The sequence below is a fragment of the Caretta caretta genome, chromosome 4 (assembly GCF_965140235.1).
Source record: "Caretta caretta isolate rCarCar2 chromosome 4, rCarCar1.hap1, whole genome shotgun sequence".
In the NCBI taxonomy this organism is placed as follows: Eukaryota; Metazoa; Chordata; order Testudines; family Cheloniidae; genus Caretta; species Caretta caretta.
In genome coordinates this window covers 64335813-64359824 of record NC_134209.1, presented here as the reverse complement: position 1 = coordinate 64359824, position 24012 = coordinate 64335813, and the positions used below count along the sequence as shown (strand labels likewise).

General features: G+C 40.1%; 1 long non-coding RNA gene across 1 annotated transcript; it reads left to right on the top strand.

Annotated features, from left to right (window-relative positions):
• The first annotated feature begins 14195 nt into the window (after positions 1-14195).
• LOC142071889 (uncharacterized) lies at positions 14196-22812 on the top strand. Its single transcript, XR_012668097.1, has 3 exons — positions 14196-14503; positions 20393-20675; positions 22703-22812. It is a non-coding gene; the product is annotated as an uncharacterized LOC142071889 (long non-coding RNA).
• Positions 22813-24012: the final 1200 nt, after the last annotated feature.

The following is a 24012-nucleotide window of genomic DNA, read 5'->3' as shown; positions in this document are numbered from 1 at the left end:
AAAAGGGAGAAATTCATATACAAACATTCCCCTATGGCTATACTGATGCTCAAAAAGAAATCTCCAAAGGTGTGCCAGAAAGCCTTCCTTTGTTCAGGCCTCTACAAGTGTAAGCATGTATAGATGGAGAGGGCACTTGCTGACCCAAGGGTCAGCATAAGTATTTGTCTGTTTGAACTGCTTATTACCACAAAGATTGCAGAAGGAAGTAAGCCCATTACTGGTTCCTTGATACCTCTCTCATACGTCTCAGGTGTCATGAATGTCTCAACATGACACTGACACATTGGTGGTGTCCCAGAGAATCCCCTTCAATGCTTCTCCTCCAATAACTGCAAGGACAAATAAAATAAAACTAAGTATTTAATAGAAGAAAGGGGGGAAAGCCCCCACAGATTTCTCTCTGCCCCTCCCAAAAGGGTCGGGAGGTTAATTTTCATATCACTTTTTCCCAGTGTTTGAGTTGCCTGTTGCAGGTGCTTTGATTTCCTATACCTGGCATACCTAAGGACTGCAGAATGTGCTGTAAATGAGAACTAAGGGGAAATAACACATGGCATGCAGAAGTAATAGCATAGCAAAACATGAAAAGTTGTTAGTCAGGACCAAATTTAGGGATTTTTATTGTGTGCAAACCAGGCAAAATATTCCCTTCCCCTAGTTTATGCTTGGCCAGATAAACTATTACTATACAGCTTGCTGACCCAAGTACATTTCTGCCCTAGGTGATGACCTCCTGGATCTTGCATGGTACTGCTAGTTCTGTGGAAGGTCTCAGTGAATTTAGTGCTAAAAAGAAAATCAAGATGCTAGACTGAGGGAAGTTTGGAAACAAAGATAAGAGGAACCAGGACAACGGTATGAGGCATACGGGGCATGGAGGTGGGCTGGAGATACTTTTCGGGGGGGATATTGGACTTTGGAGTCGTGTTGCTCTGGAAAGGGGTGGACTCCTAGGGTTACCTAGTCTGGGGGCCGAGACTCTATCTACTGGAAGAGGGACCACCATTGCAGTGGAGCAACCACTGGCAGGAGATGCTAAAAATGGGGGAGGGTTGCTACCAGGGGATCTTAACCACTAGGCTGCATCACTCTTAAGCCTAGCCCAGAATATTACCTGGTTTTGCAACGGCATCACATTGTTGACTCTTATTCAATCAGTGATTCACATCAACACCCAGATACTTTTCAGCAGCACTCCTGCCTAGCTAATTATTCCCCATTTTGAATGCTGTGACGGGGCAAGGCCAGATGGCGATAGAAAAGTAGTGGGAGATAGATATATTAGCTCCAGGCTAAACTAATCCCTAGTACCAGGTTAAGTGAAATGGAAGCTGCTCCAGGTCAATTAAGACACCTGGGGCCAATTAAGAACTTTCCAGAAGGCAGGGAGAATGATGGTTGATTGGGACACCTGAAGCCAATCAAGGGCTGGCTGAAACTAGTTAAAAGCCTCCCAGTCAGTCTGGTGGATGTGCATGTCAGGAGCTGTGGGAGGAAGTTGTGCTGTTGGAGAGGCTGAGTAGTACACACCATATCAGGCACAAGGAAGGAGACCCTGAGGTAAGGGTGAAGTGGAGCTTGAGGAAGTGAGGGCTGCTGTGGGGGAAGTAGCCCAGGGAATTGTACATGTCATGTTTCTAAAAAGTCAGCTACCATAGCTGATACTATTAGGGTCCCTGGGCTGGAGCCCGGAGTAGAGGGTGGGCCCGGGCTCCCCCCCACCTTTGCCCTCTGATTAATCACTGAGACTGGGAGACAACAGAGACTGTACAAGGAAGGATAACTTCTCCTCACTTCCCTTGCTGGCTTATGATGAAAATGGCTCAGTAGACTGTGACCCTTGTCTCAAGAGAAAGAAGGGTTATGTGGAGGGTCACAGTGAGCCTCTGAGGCTAGCGAAATCCACCAGGAAATGCAGGACCCACGGAGGCAAGGACAGAGCTTTGTCACAATGCGTATATTTGATTTATCCCCCTTAAGTGTAGTACTTTGCACTTTACTGAATTTCACCTTGTTGATTTCAGATCAAATGTCCAATTTATCAAGGGCATCTTGAATTCTAATCCCATGTTCCAAAGTGTTTGCGACTCCTCCCAGCTTGGTGTCATTTGCAAATTTTATAAGCATACTCTCCACTCCACTATCTAAGTCATAAACTAAAATGTTAAATAGTACCAGACCCAGGACAGACCCCTGTAAGACTCCAGTAGATAGGACCTCCCAGTTTGAGAGCAAACCATAGATAACTACTCTTTGGCCTGGTATACACTATGGGGGGGATTGATCTAAGATACATCAACTTCAGCTACGCTATTCTCGTAGCTGAAGTTGCGTATCTTAGATCGACTTAGAATCACTTACTTTGTGTCCTCGCGGTGCTGGATCGATGGCCGCCACTCCCCTGGCAACTCCGCTTCCGCCTCTCACCCTGGTGGAGTTCTGGAATCGACAGCAGAGCGATCGGGGATCGATCACTACCTGCTGATCCAGCGGGTAGTGTAGACGTGGCCTTTGAGTATGGTTTTTCAACCAATATACAACAGCTAATCCGGTTCGCTGAGTGCAAGAGAAAATGAAACTATGGGACAGATTCTTGATAGTTGTAATTGTAGATACAATCCATTAGTGTTGTCACTTTACATCCACTAAGAATCTGTCCCCATTGTATTTTCCCACTCTGACTGTCTACATAGAACTCAAGCTGACTGGAAACTCTTGCAATGCCCTGCATAATTTAAAAGTCAGTAGCTGGTAACAATAACAATTACCATCATCTAAAGAAGTGGATTCCACTGACTTACAATTATCATCTGAGTTCACCACTACTGTAGCTAAAGAATTTCAATAGTATGATTTGGGAGAGATAAACAGAAGAAATGTATTTGATCTGTCTACAGCAGGGCATGACTCTAGGGAGTGAAATAAAGGATTTCTATGGGAGCGAAAGCCATAGTGTAACAGATTACATGATTGGTGTATTATGCTTACAGTTTAGGTATGTGTGGTTCTGTTTACAAAGGCAATGCGAGGTGACATTATTTTATGTGTGTACATTTGAAACTCAGTATTGTCTATACAGACATGATTGATTGATTGATCATGGAAAACCCAGATTAAAGGTAATAGAGAAGTCCTCCAGTTTAGGGAACTACAGGCACACTTTTGCTTAGCTTCATAAACTTCCCAATTGCTGTTAGCAGACCTAGGGCCATATCCTCAACTGGCATAAACTGACATTAGTGGCATTATGATTTCACCAACTGAGGATCTGGTCCCTATTAGAGTCTAGAGCAGCTTGTAGCTCTCTGAAACAAAAAATTACAGTTCTCAGTATGTGAAATCTTTTGATATTCATGGTGTTGTGATTGATACTATTCACCCCTGTCATAATAATTAGGCCTACAGATTTACCCTAGTTACACTGTAAAAAGTGAGTGAAAGTTAATAAGATGTCACAATAACATATAACAAATGTTGGTGGAAAAAGATGCGGGGGGGAGGGGGGGGAAGACATTGAATTAATCCAACCAAAAAGGCCTACTGATATGACTATGTGAAAATTATGGCTGGTAAACAAAAATAGTGAGAGACTGGAAACCAATGAACCAAAACTAGTGTGTTGGAAATTAGGCCTACCTGGGGGACAAAATGAAGGGTGGAATAGCCCCTCCTCTCACTGCCTTTTGGGGTGCTTTAAAAAGACTTTTGAGGGTGGGCAATAGCAAACCAGCTGGGGGAATTCCTGGATGAGGGGAAGGCTGTCAGGCCTCCATATTGCTCTGCTCCAGAGACTTTGTCCTTCACCTGAGGATGCTGAAAATCACTGCATCATTGCCAAGGCCAGACCTCAACACACCAGTGGGGACACCTGGTCATCACCATTGCACCAGTGGAGACTCCAGCCAGATACACATGCTTTTTTTTTTTTTTTCCCCCTTCTCTTGTGTGTTCCTTTCTGCCCCACTAATTTTCCTCCCGTTTGTTCGCGTGCTCTCTCTCCCCTCCAGCTTTCCATCTGATCTGATCTTGAGATCAGCTGTACCACATGGCACCAGCAAATGAGGTCAGACAGCCCATCAAGCTCTGTCCAGCATGAGAGAGACCGGGAAAGGAGGGGGACCAGACCAGACCACACTGGAGGACATTCCAGACCAGAAAATGAGCCAGAGCACTGCCATTGTGGCTGACTTGCCCACCCAGACCTGCTGCCCAGAATCGCAAGGACATTAACAAAAGCCATATTTTCTCCACCTTTACTGTCCTGTCTCTTCTAGCTCTCGTCTCTGTCGAAAGAATGATTACTTTTTCTTTCTTTCTTTACATCTCGAAACCAAGCAACAAAACTAGGCTTTTCCTCCCTACTAAAAAGAATTATCCAACTGAAAAGGGGACTGTACCTGATATCCTGTCTTACAAAAGCACTTTGGTAGGTTTTTGGTTAAGTTTGTCTCATATAATAATTTAATTTCAGACTGCTTTATAACTTGTCTTGGCTCTTTTTTTCTGTATTTTAGTTAATACACTAAGTAGTTTAGGAATGTATCTTGCTAAAAAACCAAGATCTCTGTGTATCAAACCCAAACTTTGTTCAAACTGTTTAATGTTGGACAGTTTCAGGGTTATGTTAACACCTTTGACTCTTTAGGCCCATTTATTTCATCTAAATTAATACAACGCCCTTTTCTTTAAGAAGAGTTGGTCTGATTAATAGAGTGTGACTCTCTAGTATTCTTAATATTAGAAGAACTTCCAGGTACTGTATTTGTGCTGAACAGTGAAGTTCTGACTTCACACTGGACCTTGCAAAGAAATACAAGCCTTAGGGACAACTTTCCAGCCCACCTGACCCCAACACATGTCCTCTTGAAAATCTAGCCATATATTGGCTAATGGAAATCTGCAGCACTGAACTATCAGAAATTTCAAACTGTTTCAAACCCTGAAACTGCAAGATGATCAGAATGAAATTTGTGCCCCATCTGAATCAGTCTCTAAATTGTCATAGCTCATTGATAGTGTCTATTTCTGGGAAAGAGATGTAGCTGTAGGAAGGACTGTTGGTTGTAGCTAGGAGAAATGTAGGCCCTGATTCTTCTCTCAATTAACCAGTATAAATCAGAAGTAACTCTATTGACTTCAATTAAGTTACACTGGTAAATACCAGAGTGAAAGTAGAATGAGGTCCATAATCTTTTCTTCTGTCTTGACTGGAGGCTTAGTTGTTATACTATCTCCTCTTAGTTAGGAGGAGCTAGAGAGATTTTTGTGAGCTCAGAAGAGAGAAAGTACATTGAGGGCAAAATTTTATTTCCATGATGACTTGACTAGTGATTGTATTACAGCCACTACCTAAGCAAAGAAGCTTGAAAGAGAGTTTTCGTTTTACTTTTTGTAATGAGTTTTGCTTTCCAGATGTGTTCTTAAGTTCACTGCAATTCACACAGCTGTCCCTTACAGAAAAGAACTACCAGTAAGAGCAACAATACCTCAGTTGAAAATGTATGAACTGGCCATCAAGGGCAGCTCAAATTCAAGTTGCAGGCACTCATATACCATGAAAATGAACAGCATAGAATGCCTATAAATGTATATTATTTTTATTTTTTAAAAAATAGGCTAATTTGAAACATTTACATGATTTTTTATATTCCAGGTGATTTAACTAAATTCAACATTCAGCATGGTAAATTCATAGTAGTAGTGCAGTCCAGTCACTGAGAATCAGAACAATGTAGGTCAGTTTCTGGAGTCCTGATGTGGCAGCACCCAGAGTTCCAGCACCTACGACAAGACTTGACACAACTACTAGCTGTCCTTTAACAATCGAACCTTGTACTTGATTTCCTAATGCCATGGTGACTCTTGCATAACATCACAAATTTTTAACTGCTTACCTATCTTTGATCCTCATAAACAGGTGAATGCAGCTGTTGCGCGCACAGAGCCCACGCTGATGTGTCTGAGTACAATCCCAATATGTCTGTGCATTCTAATGTGGAGTTTTTTGTGTCAACAGGTGCATGCGTGTATTTTGTAGGCATGGTTTTGGCACATAACTTTGAATATTTGGCCCTCTGAGAGATTTCTTAATTAGGATTGCAAGTGTTTGCTCTTTTCCCATACTTTACCATCCTGGTCAAAACTCTTACATGAAGAATGTGAGACTTTTCTTAAAGGCTCTGAATGCTTCTCTATAATTGTGCTGTGATCAATCAGAATCTTGTTTAATTGGCATGTAGACAGTGATAAAATGGCTTCATCATCTTTTGTTTTAATTTTTCTCCTAATTGTTCAAATGCCTTCTCAAAAATAGAGCTTTTTGGAATGGCTTAGTTTGGCAGATGTATTTCATTTAAATTCAGTTACCACCTCTTCTTCAGCAGTCCTAGAAATCTGACTAGATATTATGTACCATTAGAATCTCTCCCCCCACCCCCCATACACAAAAAGTTTGTGAAACTATAGCTTTTTTTTTTTTTTTTTTTTTCCAGATAACTGGTATCACTGACAGGGTATTAATACCTTTCTGCTTCTCAAAGGATCTAAATAAGGAGGAGATCTTTCTCCAAAAAAAATTGCGTGCGCTCTCTCTCTCTCTCAGAGAGAGCATGAGAGCAAGCGAGCACGTGCATATGTAACAGGAGATAAATGCCTACAATATATTTCTCTTCCCCCTAATTTCTCCTAACATTCTGAATTCTTTGGGCTGTGGCAGTAACTGTGAAGCTGTGAGAGGCTAGAAAAGGTAGGTATATAAAAGCTGAAAATCAGGGAAAATGTCTGAGTGCCAGCAGACTTCCTGAAGCAAGATAGCATTGCAATCATAAGCACTGCTGACTTGGAGCCAATTAAACCCTCTCCATATGCTAGCTACTGTATGCTAAATATAAACTAGATCCTCTAGTATATATGACAGAGCAAATGGTGCATACAGTAAGGGGAGCATTTGGTTTCATAGGTCCTTACCAAACATATCACTGCAGCAATGTGGCACATCACATGCCAAAAATCTATAGTGTGTTGTTAAAGATGAACTTGTGTGTAAAGACTGACAAATAAAATACAGAAGTTAGGGGAAGCCACAAGCACAACACATGGGCTGGGTATGGGTTTAGATAATCCTTTGGCAAACTGCTTCCTCCATACCAATGCAGAAAGAAAGGACAATGGGAATCACGGCCATTGGGCTTTGTAATCTTCAGAGCAACTTCAACTGGGACTCCTAATTATGCCAGTTTTGCACTCAACTCAGAAAAAGGACACTCACATAAATTTTATAAAAAAAAGAGAGCGAGAGAGAGAATGGCAGTGATTTCAGAAACTGAGCTGGCAATTATTCTGGTTTCAGTTTCCTCAGATTTTCTTCCCTTGCTCCTACAGCTCAGTTTCTATAGACGTATAACCTTCAATAATGCTATTGTCTTTTTTTCTTTTTATTACCCAGCATTCATTGAATTACAAGCAAAAATTGTCCAGTTATCCAGAAGATGTTGGACACAGTGGAATACCTGATGCAGCTGACTTTGGAGGCATTCTGACCTTGGAGGCTCAAGCTTGCATCAGCCAGCCCCTATCAGAGTAGAGACTATCCAATTCAGCATGAAATGGAAAAAGAAGTGTGATAGGAAAGCAAAATGAAAATGGATATGCAGACTACTCATGAACTTGGAGGTATGCAGAGTACTTTCATCTGGTTTCCAACTGGAAGAAGAATTTATAATGAAAATGGAAAAGATGTATTTGGGTACTTGATTTACTATAACTTCATTTCTTAAATTATAAAATGTGAAATCCTTTTACTTCCACAAGTACTTTGTTTTATGAAGATAATTTCTATCCCTGAGTTACTTTTTTTTTTTTAAAGTTATGGTAACATACACTGCATTCAGACCCAATGTCATCTAGAGCCATGTTCTCAAAGCCGGTCCACCGCCTGTTCAGGGAAAGCCCCTGGCAGGCCAGGCAGGTTTGTTTACCTTCTGCGTCCGCAGGTTCGGCCGATTGCGGCTCCCACTGGCCGCGGTTCGCCGCTCCAGGCCAATGGGGGCTGCCGGAAGCGGCGCGGGCCAAGGGACTTGCTGGCCACCCTTCCCACAGCCCCCATTGGCCTGGAGCGGCAAACCGCAGCCAGTGGGAGCCGCAATCGGCCGAACCTGCGGACGCTGAAGGTAAACAAACCGGTCGGGCGCACCAGGGGCTTTCTCTGAACAAGCGGCGGACTGGCTTTGAGAACTACTGATTTAGAGCTAGTTCAAGTTTAAACCTCAGCCTGTCCAAGGTTTCCGTTTCCTTTTCCTGAGGGCTGGTGGACTCTCATAATCATGTTTGGTACCTGCTGGCTCTCCTGGTGATGGGGTAGATCCTAAAATTGAAGATCTCTTCAATTGGGCTAAGAACCCAGGAGCCCAGGACTTTAAAACAATCCCTCTTCTTCTTGTGTACCCATGGTGTGACCATTGTAATGGCCACGCACAGAGAGAGCCTCCCAAATATGTTTGTCCAGTGTTCTATGCATTGGAGCTTCATGTCACAATTCTGCATGGAGATGTGTAAGCAGCTCCCTTAGTATACATGTGAAGAAGCACATGTTTCATAACCACTCCACCTGCTGCCAGAGTTTGGACCGGTATAGTCCAGAACTCCTGGGTCTTGACCCAATTACCCAAAAAGGCTAGCACACCTGCACAGAGCCATGAAAGTGATTCCTTGTGTAGGGTCTGATTCTGCAACCCTCTCTCATGTTGGATAGCACTTGTGATTAGTCCCACTGACCTCAATGGAACTTTTTCTGAGAGTACTACTCAACAAAAGGAGCTGTGGAATCAGGTTTTTAGTACATCTCTGAATCTATTCCTCAATGAGACCCTAGTTACATAAGAACCCGAAGGATCTTTAAGGTGGTGGTGCTGCTGCTGCTCCCACCTTTTTAAAAAAAAATACAGAAGTAAAAATTATTATGAAGAAGAATAGGCTAGAAAAGGTAGGTCCGGAGGACCAGATCAGAATGTAAGTAAACTAGTAACCTCATCCACCCCAGGCAATTAACACCCTTATTCTTGCTCAGTGCTTTTATAAAGAAAGATAGGATTTAATTATTTTTTTTAAAGGTCAGGAAATGTGTCTTACTACATAGGTCTGTGTGGGAGCGGGGAAGGGGAGCAGAAGGTACCTTTGCCATATCACACTGGGCTATGCAAGCACCGCTACATGACTGCTGAGCCATCCAATCCCCCACACAGCCGCTATATGGGACTGAAGCAGTGTGGAGGACTTTGAGTGGCACTCTGTGCCTAAGTGAATTGAACCATAGGATTATTATTTGTATTGCTGTACCTCCTAAAAGGCCTATTCAAGATTTGAATCCTGAAGTGCTTGTCATGGCGTGAACGCGCACACACAAAATTGTCCACTTTTTGGAGTGGAGACCATCTTTTAAATCTAAGTACAGCAAACTAATTGTAAGGAATATCAATACATGTAGTAGTTCCCCATTAAAGTATTGGTAATAATAATTATTCTGTAATTACACAAAATAATCTATGAATATCTATATTCTTTACTGACCTATATGGTTAAACCATTTATCCTCACTTTATATTTCCCAACATATTAATAGCTAGATAAATTTATCAGATGTTTAAAAATAATCTTAATTTAGAAAAGAACACAAGCTGAAACAGCCTTTCAATACAGCTGTATAGTGCTATCCCTATGTGAACTAACTGTAGGCCAATTATTTTAGGGAAGTTTGTCTGATAAGTAGTGCTGTCGATTAATTACCATTAGCTCACAAGATTAACTCAAAAAAAATTAATTGCGATTAATCGCTGTTTTAAGCACACTGTTAAACAATAGAATACCACATGAAATTTAATAAATATTTTGGATGTTTTTCTAGATTTCCAAATATATTGATTTCAATTACAACACAGGATACAAAGTGTACAGTGCTCACTTTATATTATTTTTTATTCCAAATATTTGCACTGTAAAAGGGATAAACAAAAGAAATAGAATTTTTCAATTCACCTCATACAAGTACCATAGTGCGACCTCTTTATCCTGAAAGTGCAACTTACAAATGGAGATTTTTTTTGTTTGTTACATAACTGCACTTGAAAACAAAACAATGTAAAACTTTAGAGCCTACAAGTCCTCATTAATTAAATTTGTGAATGAACTCCTAGTGGGAGAATTGTATGTCTCCTGCTATGTATTTTACTTGCATCCTGCCATATATTTCCTGTTATAGCAGTCTCAGATGATGACCCAGTACATGTTGTTTGTTTCAAGAATATTTTCACTGCAGATTTGATAAAACGCAAAGATGATACCAATGTGAGATTTCTAAAGATAGCTACAGCACTCGACCCAAGGTTTAAGAATCTGAAGTGCCTTCCAAAATCTGAGAGGGACAAGGTGTGGGGTATGCTTTCAGAAGTCTTAAAAGAGCAACACTCCGATGCAGAAACTACAGAACCTGAACCACCAAAAAAAAAATTTTTTTTTAAATCAACATTCTGCTGGTGGCATCTGACTCAGATGATGAAAATGAACATGTGTCGGGACGCAATGCTTTGGATCGTTGGTGAGCAGAACCTGTCATCAGCATGGACGCAAGTCCTCTGGAATGATGGTTGAAGCATGAAGGGACATATGAATCTTTAGCGCATCTGGCACATAAATATCTTGCAACACTAGCTACAACAATGCCATGTGAACGCCTGTTCTCACTTTGAGGTGACATTGTAAAACAAGAAGCAGGCAGCATTATCTCCCATAAATGTAAACAAACTTTTTTTTTTGTCTGAGTGATTGGCTGAACAAGAAATAGGACCAAGTGGACTTTTAGGCTCTAAAGTTTTTTACATTGTTTTATTTTTGAATGCAGTTATTTTTTGTACATAATTCTACATTTGTAAGGTCAACTTTCATGACAGAGATTGCACTACACTACTTGTATTAAGTGAATTGAAAAATAACATTTTGTTTTTTACAGTGCAAATATTTTATATTTATTTATTACAAGTGAGCACTTTACACTCTGTATTCTGTGTTGTAATTGAAATCAATATATTTGAAAATGTAAAAAAAAAAATCCAAAAATATTTAAATGGTATTCTATTATTGTTTAACAGCACAATTAATCATGCAATTAATTTTTTTTAATCACCTGACAGCCCTACTGATAAGCTAATTTTCTGATCTGGGGCTCGGAAATTTTTTACTCAGCTAATTCGAGAATGTACGTGGAGAGAAATGCTGGCCTTTCTGTCCTCAGCAGTACTGACATCCTTGCATACAGCAGAATAGGTGGTGTTCAACTGTGCAGAAGCACAGAATTTGGGGTGATCACCGGGTTTTCAGGAGGATCTCCACTCCTTCATGCTGCAGAGCCCAGGTCTAGGAGGAATCCCTGCACATGGCCATAGATGGACATTGAGGGTAAGACTGGTAGATCCATGACTATGCAGATCCACTAGTCACTCTCAGAGTTCTGGTTGTGGAGACTACTTTAGACATAAGATTACAAATTTAAAGATTTTAAACACTAACTTCTTACAAAGTCTTTTATCTGCACTAGTTGCAACCTTTGTTTGTCCCCTAGAGTACAATGTCCCGCTAAACAAGGGACAGCTTATCCACATGTTTAGCAGTCTTGTTTTCAATAGAGAGTTTCCCTAATGTTTTTCTGTCACTGCCCAATTGCCCCACCTTGTCAATCAAACTCAGTGGAGCTATAGGCTCCATAGTAGGAGAGGGGGATGGTAGGAAATGCCTACTGGGGCATTCCACAGAGAACTCTGGATAAAAGCTTCTGAACTGTATTTGTCCTCTGCAGCTGCAGAGCTAAGAAAACCAATATTCTTATATTCTTATATTATATTATATTCTTATATAGAAGTTGTGTGTGACAGCAGCTGCAGAGGCCCTTTAATAAATAAATTTTTTTTAAAAAGTGAACAGAGCCCTCTAAAAGTTGAGTAGTAGTTGGCCATTTTCAATATCAAGTTTGGAAATCCTCAAACTTTATCTTGTAAGTTGCAAAACTATTTCTAAAGAAAAAGCAATACACCTAGATTAACACTATTTACTTCCCTAATGTATTTCTCAATATTATTATTTTCTATAAACATGTGGCTTATGTTGGTCAGGTATTACATATATTAGCTTTTGTACTCAAAATCTTTTGATTAGGTGAACTTGTCATAGCTGCTCTAGCTTGGCTTATTTTCTTAAAAGTAAAGTTCTGTGATTGTTTCCTAATAATTCCATGAATCTTCATGCTAGAGCAACAGTATTTTTACACAAAAGAAAAGCAGCGGGGTGTGAGTGATGTATGTAAAAATATGATTTGGGAGTCATGAAGCAGCCGTTTTTACTCATGTGTAATGATAGAGGATTCTAATTCCTAATTAAAGAATGTCAGTCTATACATTGGCTTCACTAGACTTCAGAAATCATTCTAGAAAAGGACTAGTCTTACTGTTAAGCACCTCTGTACCTAATTGCTAATTATTCAGTTGCTTTGGTTTTGCACTATAATGATGAAGCCTTGAGCTCTAAAACAATGTATTCTATAGAACTTTGGTGCATTTTTTCTTTATTCCTATTTATAAAATGTGCTTATCCAGAACTCTAGACGCATATGCAGCTCAACATAAAATACATAAATACAAATTCAAATTGATCCAATGGTCACATTAATGTGTTTTCCAGTCTACCATGATCTTGCAAGGTCCCCTTTAGATCAATAGAATGTGACTCTGGTAGCCCAGGGGAGAGTAAGTTCCAAAGTCATGGGCCCTCTTTTGTAAACTCCTTCTCCAAACAAATGTAACTAAGGACCATCATCTTGAGCTTTCCAGTTGGCCTAAGTTGCACCTAGGAAGAGAGAGGTAACAGTTAAATGCAGGACCAAAATCAAAAAGGGCTTTATAGAATAATCATGCTGTCAGCCAGTTCTGTCTCTATAGCACAGGTCTAATACACTCATTGCAGGAAGTATTAATAAGCAAGTAATGAGGCAGTGAGCCAGATTCTGCACCAGCTGAAATTTCTGAGCTGCCTTCAGGAGACGGTATAAGTAGAGCACAGTGCAGTAATCCAAAAGCATGGGTAACTCTGGCAAACCATGGGGAATGGTGGTGAGGCCCACGTCCACAGAAAATACCATTCTTCTTGGCAAGAGTCGATTCAAAAGAGAGGATATAGCAGGATGCCCTAATTGTGAACTTGAATGACTAAATGTGATTTAGTAATTCAGTCAAGGAGCAGATGAGTTAAAATTTCATCTGAGTTTTAGTTTTTTCTTAAAACCAGCAGATACTAAAAATGATTTCAAGTATTTTCAAATAGTAAAGGTTTCTAAGCAGCATTTGGGAGCCCAGATTGTGAGGGTGAAATCCCCATTTAGGCATCTAAATAAAAGTAGTCCAGTTTTCAAAAGTGCTGAGCATCTTCAGCTCTCACTAGAGAGAGGAGCAGGCACCAGCTATGCCAACCAAAACATACCTGAATTTTTAAGCAATCAAAATTTAGCTGCCATGGCTCATCTTTACTGTGTTTTACACAAATCTCAAAATGGAATTAAAATTGCAGCTGGAAGATGAATAGCTCAGGAGAAGGTGCATCCAATTCTTCAATTCAGCATGTAGCCCAAATGGCTCTTTGTGCTATGAGCTGCTTCATCATGGCTGGGAATGAATTAATTCTGCTTCCATTCAGATTGCAGAATCTGGAGTATCCTTGACAGTTGATACATCCTTCCTCCATGCAAGGAAATAGCTGGTGGTAGTCCTGCATTCACTGGCCTTGGCCCTGCCTAGCCACAAAAACTCCATGTGCATTGAAGCACAGGGAGTCCCAAATCCTGTCTTCTTTCTGCAACGGAGACACTCTGGTTCGGGCCCATCCCCACCTAGAGAAGACCAGCAGGATTTGGCCTATGTACAGGCTTCATAATACTATTGAATAAACCTGGATTTAGGTTAGTAACATAGGCCCTGTCCTTAGTACTCTTACTAGTGGGAGTAATCCATATTCTCAAAGACAATGGGACTATTCATGTTAATAAGAATCAGTCGTGAGAGTTAGGATTCACAGAACTGACCAGTGTGTAGTTCTAAAATATTTAATTACCTAATTTTGTTTTAAATGTATGGATCTTGGCAATTTTGCTTCATCACAACACCTTGATTTTGTTTTAAATGTTAAAGCTGTTGAGCCCGAAATATTTGTATCAGTTGCTTTTTAAAATGCATCTACAGTATGTAGGTAGTGTGGTATACTGTAAGTGTCATCATTTTATGGACTATCTGCTTTACTTGAAACTACAGTTAGTGTAATATACTTCTATGCACATTTGGGTTTCTGTGTTGAGAGAAAAACAGCCATCTGTTAGATGAAGAGAGAAAGCTAACAGAACAAAGGGACGAGGCAGATCACGAGATCGTTGGTGTTTTGAGCAACCCCGAAAGCAAATGTAGCCTCATGGCTGGTAAGTAGACTCTGTGTCTGTGTCTGTCTGTCTGTCTGTGCTAATAAACCTACTGAACGCCCAGTGATTGAAAGCAGTGTAAAGTGAAAAGTAAATGAATGTGCATAGTGATAAAAGATGCAAACTCCCTGAGCATCAATACAAGATGTGCTGTTTATATATGTGTAGAGAAGTAGTAGTTGGGGTGAAAGAGTTAAACTGTGAATCTAATACATTCCTTCCCTGTACCAGAAGACCAATTATGAAAAAATATTAATTTTTACCATTTTGAAGGAAAAATTAAGTATTTAAAACAATTTTTTTCCAAAAGTAAACTTTTTTTTTCCCAGGTGGGAGGGAAATATATCTATTAACACAAGCTTAACAACACTGAAATCACATGACAGCTGGAGAAGTGCTTTTATAACTAGAGTGGAGAATAAGAGTATCATGAAAGTCAATTGTGTAAAAGTAAAAGCAAGCAGTGGTGGTTTCATTCTCAGTTTACAGCATAATCTTATTAGACATGTTCATTAGGTCAAGATGCTGTCAGCCAAATTCTATCCCAAAAAATCAGGGTCACCTGCACACGCACACAAGAGCTGGAAGTTCACCAAGTACCAGTCAAAATTGGCTCCTATACATGCTCAACACAGGAACTGTGCTAAAACAGATGTACTTATTCTCCACTTAAGACCTGTTCAAAATTTTTCTGTGGGTCTAAGGTGCTTGTATGTTCAGGGATCTCCTAGTATAGATGGGAGAGGTTGGGGGGGATAGTTGCATCCTCAACATCACCCCCCCTCAGAAGCCATGGAAACTGTCAACATCTGTCAGGGTTCCCTCCCCACTCTGAACTCTAGAATTCAGATGTGGGGACCCTCATGAAAGAACCCCTACGCTTATTTCTACCAGCTTAGGTTAAAACTTCCCCAAGGCACAAATTCTTTGCCCTTGGACGGTACACTGCCACCACCAAGTGATTTAACACAGAATCAGGGAAAGGACCACTTGGAGTTCCTATTCCCCCCAAGCCCTTACACCCCCTTTCCTGGGGAGGCTTGAGAATAATATCCTAACCAATTGGTTACAAAGTGATCACAGACCCAAACCCCTGAGTCTTAGGACAATAAAGAAATCAGTCAGGTTCTTAAAAGAAGGATTTTATTTTTAAAAAAAGTAAAAATCACCTCTGTAAAATCAGGATGGAAAATAACTTTATGGTGTAACAAAAGATTCAAAAACACAGCAGAACTTCCTCTAGGCTTAGTTTCAAAGTTACAAAAAGCAGGAATAAACCTCCCTCCAGCAAAGGAAAAATTCACAAGCAGAACAAAAGATAATCTAACACGCCTTGCCTGGCTTTTACTTACAATTTGTAATATGAGAGACTTAGGATGGTTTATAGGAGAAGGAGTTTTCTGACCTGATGCTTCTCTGCTTCCCAAGAGAACACACCAAAACAAAGCCTCCCCCCCTCCCCTACCCACAATTTGAAAGTATCTTCTTTCCCCATGGGTCCTTTTGGTCAGGTGCCAACCAGGTTATTTGAGCTTCTTAACCCCTTACAGATAAGGAGAAATTCTAGGCTACCCTTAGCTCTATGGTTATGATGACATCCGATAATGCTATTGCTCTCAACATTTTTTTTTTTTTAAATCCGAGATTTCCTACAGGCTAGGAGCACCACCATGGAGAGAAGCTGGGGACCACCAGTGGGTGCAACCACACACATTCCTTGGGGGTCCCACAGCCACCTTGAAGTAGGCATAAAACAGAATGGTAAAAAGTTGTGGAGGGCCATGTCTGTCTCCCCCCTCCCCATCCCACCCCCAAGGTTGCAGCTCAGAAGGTTTCCATGATAGCACAGTCCTAATGGAGCTTCAGCTGCTCCACTGGCAATGCCTTTCTCTTTTCAGTGGTCTCCTGAGGTCACCACCCTCTTCCCCTGATCATTCCAAAGGGACCAGACTCCACCCTTTTGACAGTCAGTGAGTCAGTTTCCAGTCCTCTCTGGGGGTTTCACTTCTGGGAGTTAATTTTTTCCCTCTACCCTGAGATGCCCACATGCAACTCCCTTTGATTTCAGTGCTGCTCAGAACAGCACCAATTTGTTAGGTACTGCAGTGTTTCATATTGCGGTTTTCGCTACTAGGATTAGAGGTACCTAATGCTGGTTTTGAAATAGGAAGTACTTATATGCATAATATTCTTGTCTTGCTCTTCATGTATCGGGTTAACAAACTCAGCTTCAGGAAAGATAAAGAGTTACGAGTCCTAAATCACTGACACTAGTAAATCTGACATCTTATTAAACCAGACAGAAAGTAATCTGTGGACAGCTGATCTAAATTATCACTTCCACAGCTTGTGTGTACCCTGTCACGTTACAGTGGGTTACGCATTTTCAGTTATATTTCGATTTTAATATTTTAGTCATAGTGGAAATGCTCTCAAAAGACCCAGGTCTGCATCTACAGATCTGTCCTCTCCACTCTTCTCTTTAAATAGTCTGATCACTTTTACTGTAAGATACAAAAATAATTTATTCCAATATACAATCTTTAAAGAGAAAATGGGTCGTTTTAAGGTAAGATTTGAAGAGAGTTGTCCAGAAGGGGGAAAGAAAACAGCACCCAAAACTATTGTTGTTTACTAGAACCCAATAGAATCTACTGAAGTTGTAAACTTTGGACAAAGGTATTGCAAAAGTCCCACCAGAAAGCTGCCAAATTGTCCAGTGCTCTTCAGACACCATTTTAATTATTCCCTATAATTCTGCATAGTGCCGTCAATTGAACAAAGTATAAAAGTGATGGTGTTTGCATAAGGTTTTCAGACTCAGGACTTAATTATCCAGTTTTCATGTACTGTACCATGTCCATACCAGACTCTTACACAACTATTGAATTTTACAAATAAACTCTGTTGCAGCTAATTACATATACTTTATGAGAATCAACAGCTGCTCCCAGTATAGAACACTTCAGGGGGGGATTTTAGAAGCATTCTACCAGAATTCTATACAAACTGAATCATATCCTGCAGATCTCCAGCAGCCTAATCTCGGATGCTCACCTTCTCATCAAGCTACATGGGTGGCAAGCCTTCTGCATGTAGGTTCCCAACCTATGACACACAACCTCTGTTTTACATTACCTTTTCTCATTCGTTCATATCCAGTTAGATAAATCACATGATACAATATGCCCTAACATCATGCAATACAAACAAGTGTACTAGGCATTTGTTTTTCCTTTTGCTGAAAGGACATACGCATAATGTTGCTCACACACTGAAGATTACAGGCCAAAACCCTGAGCCAAATTGAAAGCTAGTATATGTACCCTTTGCAACTTAATGGAATTGTACCTGCTTGATCCAGCAATAAATTTAGCACTCTAAGGATCTGAAATATCATCACATAAACATACTCTATACTGGATATGCAGACAATTTTAAGTACATTGCTTGTCATACATTAAAGATCAGTTATAGTTGTTAAATATTAAAATGCCCTCTTAACTCCTTCATGTGTGTCATTGCTGCAGCCAATTTGGTGACTTTCTTTGACTTATTGATGCTACACCGGAAGAAGACTTCCAGGGGGGAGGGATTTTGACATCCATATTTCTAATGATATGGCCCTTGCATGTGAAACTGTGGTATCTAGAGCACAGGCCTGTACATAAGAAAACCTGAGTTCTAGTCCACAAGCTCTCATCTGATGTATGATTCTGTGCGTGTTACTTTGCTCCTTTGTGTCCAAGTTTCCCTCTCTTTAAAAAGGGGACAGTGCTTTCATTATCTACTTTAAAGGGGTGCTAGGTGAAATGTTTGATCTCCTCAGATAAAGCTAGAAAAAGTGCATTATTTTCATGATTATTGCTCAGGTCCCCTCTTTTAAGAAAACCATATAATCCTCAACTCTAATGGATACAATGTGCATAGCACTGAAACTGTTCTACATACTTAGGCCCTAATTCTATAAAGACATGTGCACTGTGTGTAATCCCAGTGAACAGAATAGAGCTACCCACAAGGTGTAAAGTTAAATGTAAGTTTTTGCAGGATGGGGTCTTAGTCAGTTAAAGACTAACAGTTTATCAAAAATTTTATGTATCTCAGTCAGGTAACCATGCATAATTTGTGGTCACGTTTCAGATGTACACAATGTACTCCTGTTGTGAATTACACCTGGTAGGACACGCACAGTTTGAATCTGAGGCACATAAACAAAGTCCACAACTGCCGCGTTCCCAAAAAACTCCAAGTTTATTACGCTCGAGCGTGGTGCCCCCCTGCTAGCCAGGAGGGGACCCCGAATACAGACTATACAAAGGTTATATACTTTTTAGCAAAGCATCTTGCTCTCGTGCATTGGAAACCTTAGCCAATAAACAAACCCTTTTCTTATCTACCACCTATCCCTGCTTGGTGCATTCCTCGTGCTAAACTAGTATGTTAATTACACAGCATGGTCCTACAGCCATGCATCAGTAACTTTTATTATCAGGATGGGAGGCCTCACATCAAAGGCCAGGAGATAGGGAGTTTAGGGACTGACAAAGAACAGATACCGGGAGTCAAGGCAGGCTGGAGACAAGGAGGAGAATTTTCACAGGAATGCAATATCTAAGGAACACTCCTCCTGGTGCATGATGTGCTTGCTTTTAGACAATGGTGGGCCCCAAACCAAAATGGAGTCACATGTGCTAACTTTTCCTTAACACTCCTTTTAAAAACAAAAAAAAGTGGTTTGTCTAATGTGTATCTCTTTTTGTTTCAGAATTGAGAATTCAATTTTTAAAAACACTTCCAAATGTCCTGATGTAGGAGCAGGGTTAGTACTAGGAATTTGCAAACCCTATGAGAGCTAAAGTTTGCTGGGGCTCTGGCAAACATCTATAACCTGTATAGTACATCTAGGTGTGTCAGTTTGAAAGCTGGGTGGGGGATTTGCATGGGAGACTTTGCAATTAGGGAAAGAAGGTTAGGATGCATTGTAATTGTGGGGACAAGTCAAAGATTTTCATCAGCAAGGAAGGTGGGGAATGGAGGATTTTAGCACTTAAAATGGAGACTGAGCTACTGCAGTTCATTTTTTCAAGTTGGTGGTGGTCAAAGGGTCAATGTCAGTTGAGACCACTCACATAGCATGCATCAACAACCTCCTCTACTCAGTGTGGGAAAGAGAATGCTAACAAAGCAAGGCCCTGACAGCTGCATGCTTATCACTTACCTTGAGGCCCGACCTGTGGATGGAGTTTCTGGATATGTCTACACAGCAAAGAAAAACCTATGGCTGGCTCATGCCAACTGACTTGGGCTCACAGGGCTCAGGCTGGCTCATTGCAGTGTGGCCTTCCGGGCTCAGTTTTTTCTTTGCTGTGTAGGCATTAGAGTTTGAAATCTCATTTGTGCCTATGATACTACAATCAGAGGAACCAGGCTTTGGAAACCAGGATAAACTTTTTCATCTTGTCCTAATATCATTAGCAAAAAGGACAAATTATGCTCTCAAATGGCTATGTGTGGTTCCCAACTAAGTTAATATGAGCCCTACCTGCACATCCTCGGGCAGAATTTGCCTATTGTCTTATGGGGGCTATGTTGATTTTGTCCTAGTTGCTGTGAAAGATATCTCAAGTGAAAACATGTCCAGTGTGTGCATCCTCATAAAGCAATGGCTGAAGCTGCTACCCTGCATTGAGATCTCTTTGCCTATTTTAGGAACGTCTCATGTCATAATATCTATGCACCAAGATCAGCTCATACTACCACTCCCAAAAGAAGGGGATTTCATTTTTTTTAGCTAAAAAAATCTGCAAAAGAAAATAGTTCCATATTTACACTTAAATTTAGAAATATCTTTTATTACATGCCTCTTCTACCTTTTTTATTTTTCAGACTGCTTGGTACTTTTTCTATTCTGGATATCCATTAATAAAGCCTCCCTCCCTAAAACACAAATACTGCAGCAGAGCTTCATCCAACAAACCTCTTCATTACATTTTGTATAAAGAGGGATTTGATCTATGGAAAGCTTGAATGGGCCTGGAAGCTGAGTATTATCCTGATTCAGAAGACATGAACCAAGGCTAATATGGAAGCACCACTTCAATGCGCTACTCAGACAACCAGACCTTTTGATGAATGTCAGTTGAGAGTACTTCAACACCTCCTAAAATAGGTAAGGAGATGTATCTTTGGACATTCCAGTGTCCATTCAGTTTGACACCTGTGTAGCATTTGGTTTATAATCTGGAATTTTGTAGTGCTACAAAATAGCTACCTCTATTGAAAGACCTTTCCTCAGTTTCAGTGTTAAGAGGGTCATACCTACTTGTGCAACAAATAACGTTCTGTACATTCAGAGATCTTTCTGGCGATCAGCTTGATGCCTGTTCATCAAGGTGACTATGAAAAAGAATCGCAGTGTGACAACACGGTCCATTACCAGAAATCAGGTTTTGTTAAAGACCTTTCTGCTCACTTGGGCTGCAGTTTGTAATTGCCATGGTAGTCTGTTGTGAAATGTCAGCCCAGTAGTACATCAGAGTCATCACAATGGATTACTCTACCTAGCCACCTCCTAGAAGTTATTTCTGTGCAGCAATGCTTTCACAACAAAAAGCAAAATGTACTAGAGTCATAAGAAAACAACATAATTGATTCACATCAGAGAAGACTGGCAAATACTTTCATTTTTCCTGCTTAGCTTGCAAAGAACTTCTTACCACCACCCACGGCTAGTTTAACTCTCCATGGGAAGATTTGGAACACTGTGTCAGTATCTTATTTTCCTCTGACATGTTTTATCATTTACTAAACCCTCAAAACAGGTGTTACTCTTACTTCATCCTTCCTTAGAAATGATGGGCCAGACCCTTCACTAAAGTCAATGGAGCTACACTGACTTACACCAGCTGTGGATCTGACCCTGTATCTTGAGCTGCTCTAAGGGTTTTTTTTTTTTTATTGTTTAATTCCATCTGAGAACATAAAGAAACAAAAATTGTGAAGAACATAAAGAAAAAAACTAGATCCTAATCAGGGAATGTGTAGAATATAGATGCTAGATAGGTATTCAAGAAAATATAGGGGTTGATTCACCACTATGGTACACCTGTTTTTCAGTCAGTTACACAGGTGTACAACTGGAGCAACACAGTGGTGACAGGCCCTTTATATACTTTTTTCCTAATGCTTGACTAATATATATTCTGCACATTCCCTGATCACACAACACATATTACGTGGAACGCTGCTTATATGATGAATAGTAGACAACATAATAGCCAAGCCCTGCTCACCTTATTCAAGCACCTTATTCAGTGAAACTACTTGTGTGAGGACGGTGAGCAGGATCTGGCCTTCATTTTGGATCGCATTCTTAATACAATCGTTATTACAAATAATCTTCTTCGGGTGTAAACTCCAAAGCTGCTCTCTCTCACCAACAGAATTTGGTCCAATAAAATATCACCACACCCACCTTGTCTCTCTCCAAATAATTTTATGCATATATTGATGTACAATGTACAGCTTTAAGTCACTGAAAAGCAAATCCCAATAAAAGTTGATTGCTCCCAACCATGCTTTAATCTTGAAGTCTTAACTCCAAAGAACACTCCAAGGAGTGTGTAGAACTATAGCTTATCCTACTGTACCTTAAAATGCTATATCTGAGAGGAAAAGTTTTTACTCTTTACATCACCATTGGCAAATTTAAAAACTAACAGAAGCAGTAAATTGTATAAAGCTCTGGATAAAAGTAGTATCTGGTCTCCCAGTGTGCTCCCTACAGCTTCTACACGAACAAACTAGAAGTTTTTTGAAAGCTTTTCTGCTGCAAAAACCACAAATTAGACCAAAAATTTTTTTTTAAAACACAAAGACTTATAGGGACTAATCTTGGTCTCATTGCAGTCCATGGCAAATGACCAATTGATTTAAATGGAAGCAGTAGCAGGGCAAACATTAAAGAAAATAAACTGGGTTAATATTTTTAGTATTTTTTCTTCAAGCTCTTAAGAGGATATTACAGAAAGTAAATAAAATATAATGATAAAAGTATTTTATACTCTTGTCCCCTTAACAGAATAGTACTAGGATAAATCTAGTCAAAAACCTTGTTAAAAATGTGCTTTTAAAAAATGAAGACTGTGTTTTATTCCAATGGAAATTGATTTAAATAAACATTCATTTTCCCTGTAGGCAATCCTAGCATTGAGCTGGTACATGAAGATGGAAAGTGAAATTAACAAGAAACTTACTGAAAATGTAACACTGGCCAGGCTATTTTCACTATCCAAACTGCAAACAGTAAAACAGAATAAAGCATAAAACATAAATATGATTTTACAATTCTTTCCATTTTAATAATTAAGAAAAACTGAGCACATAATGTTGTGATAACTTTAGTGATCACTAAATGCATGTTTGCTTTTGATTTTTGTTATTTTAAAAAAAGACCACCATGAATGTAATTTGCGTACCAATATTTACAGAAAAGGCCCTTACAGTAGTTTGTCATGATGGTTGCATATGTTTGGGTAAGATCCTTCTTGTCTCTGTAAGAGTAGCCATTCAGTAAATTGGTTTTTCAAGCCTTCCTCTTCCCTCCCTAATGCCATAGTTTGAAAATCTCAGCCTTGTCTCATGTGGATTTGCTAGTGTTTGTTTAGCAGAACTAGATAGTGACTCAAAGATAAGCTATTACCAGCAGGACAGTGGGGTGGGAGGAGGTATTGTTTCATATTCTCTGTGTGTATATAAAGTCTGCTGCAGTTTCCACGGTATAACATCTGATGAAGTGAGCTGTAGCTCACGGAAGCTCATGCTCAAATAAATTGGTTAGTCTCTAAGGTGCCACAAGTACTCCTTTTCTTTTTGCGAATACAGACTAACACGGCTGTTCCTCTGAAACCTGTCAAAGGCAACAGAAATTTTCCAAAGTAGGCTCAAAACTTCACTTCTTAATATACACACCATGGAACTTGACACCAAACTAGGAAAGGGGCAAGTATGTTTTCTCCAGATGTATAGCATGCTGTATGGAAAGGCGTTGATAGTACCAGGTGTGGTTTTTTAAAAAAAAAAAACTGTCTGGAATGCCCTCCTGTTCCTTAAACACTGTTGGAGAGTCAGAGAAAGATGTTTATGATAATAAGGGATTTGAAGCAGGTCCAGTGTCACTCTCCCCAATTTGGACAGCACTTAGCAAGCTTAGTTATTTTCAGCTGTGGTTCTTATGTAAGAGCTTAGTATTAGTTGTATCATAGTACAGTTACATAGTTAGTTGATTGAAGGAGATGAGATGAAAAGCCCTATGCTGCTCTTAATGACACCTGTGTAAAGGTAGAGACATTGCGTTTAAACAGAGTGCAGAGTCTGGCTCTGAAAGCTGATCCAAGGAAGCATGGGGAAGCTGTAGTTCACAACAAACCATCTTATGTGAGGTGAGAGATTAGTATATCAGAGAATAAACTGAAGTCTTTGTGCCCTAGGGGGGTACACACTAACCT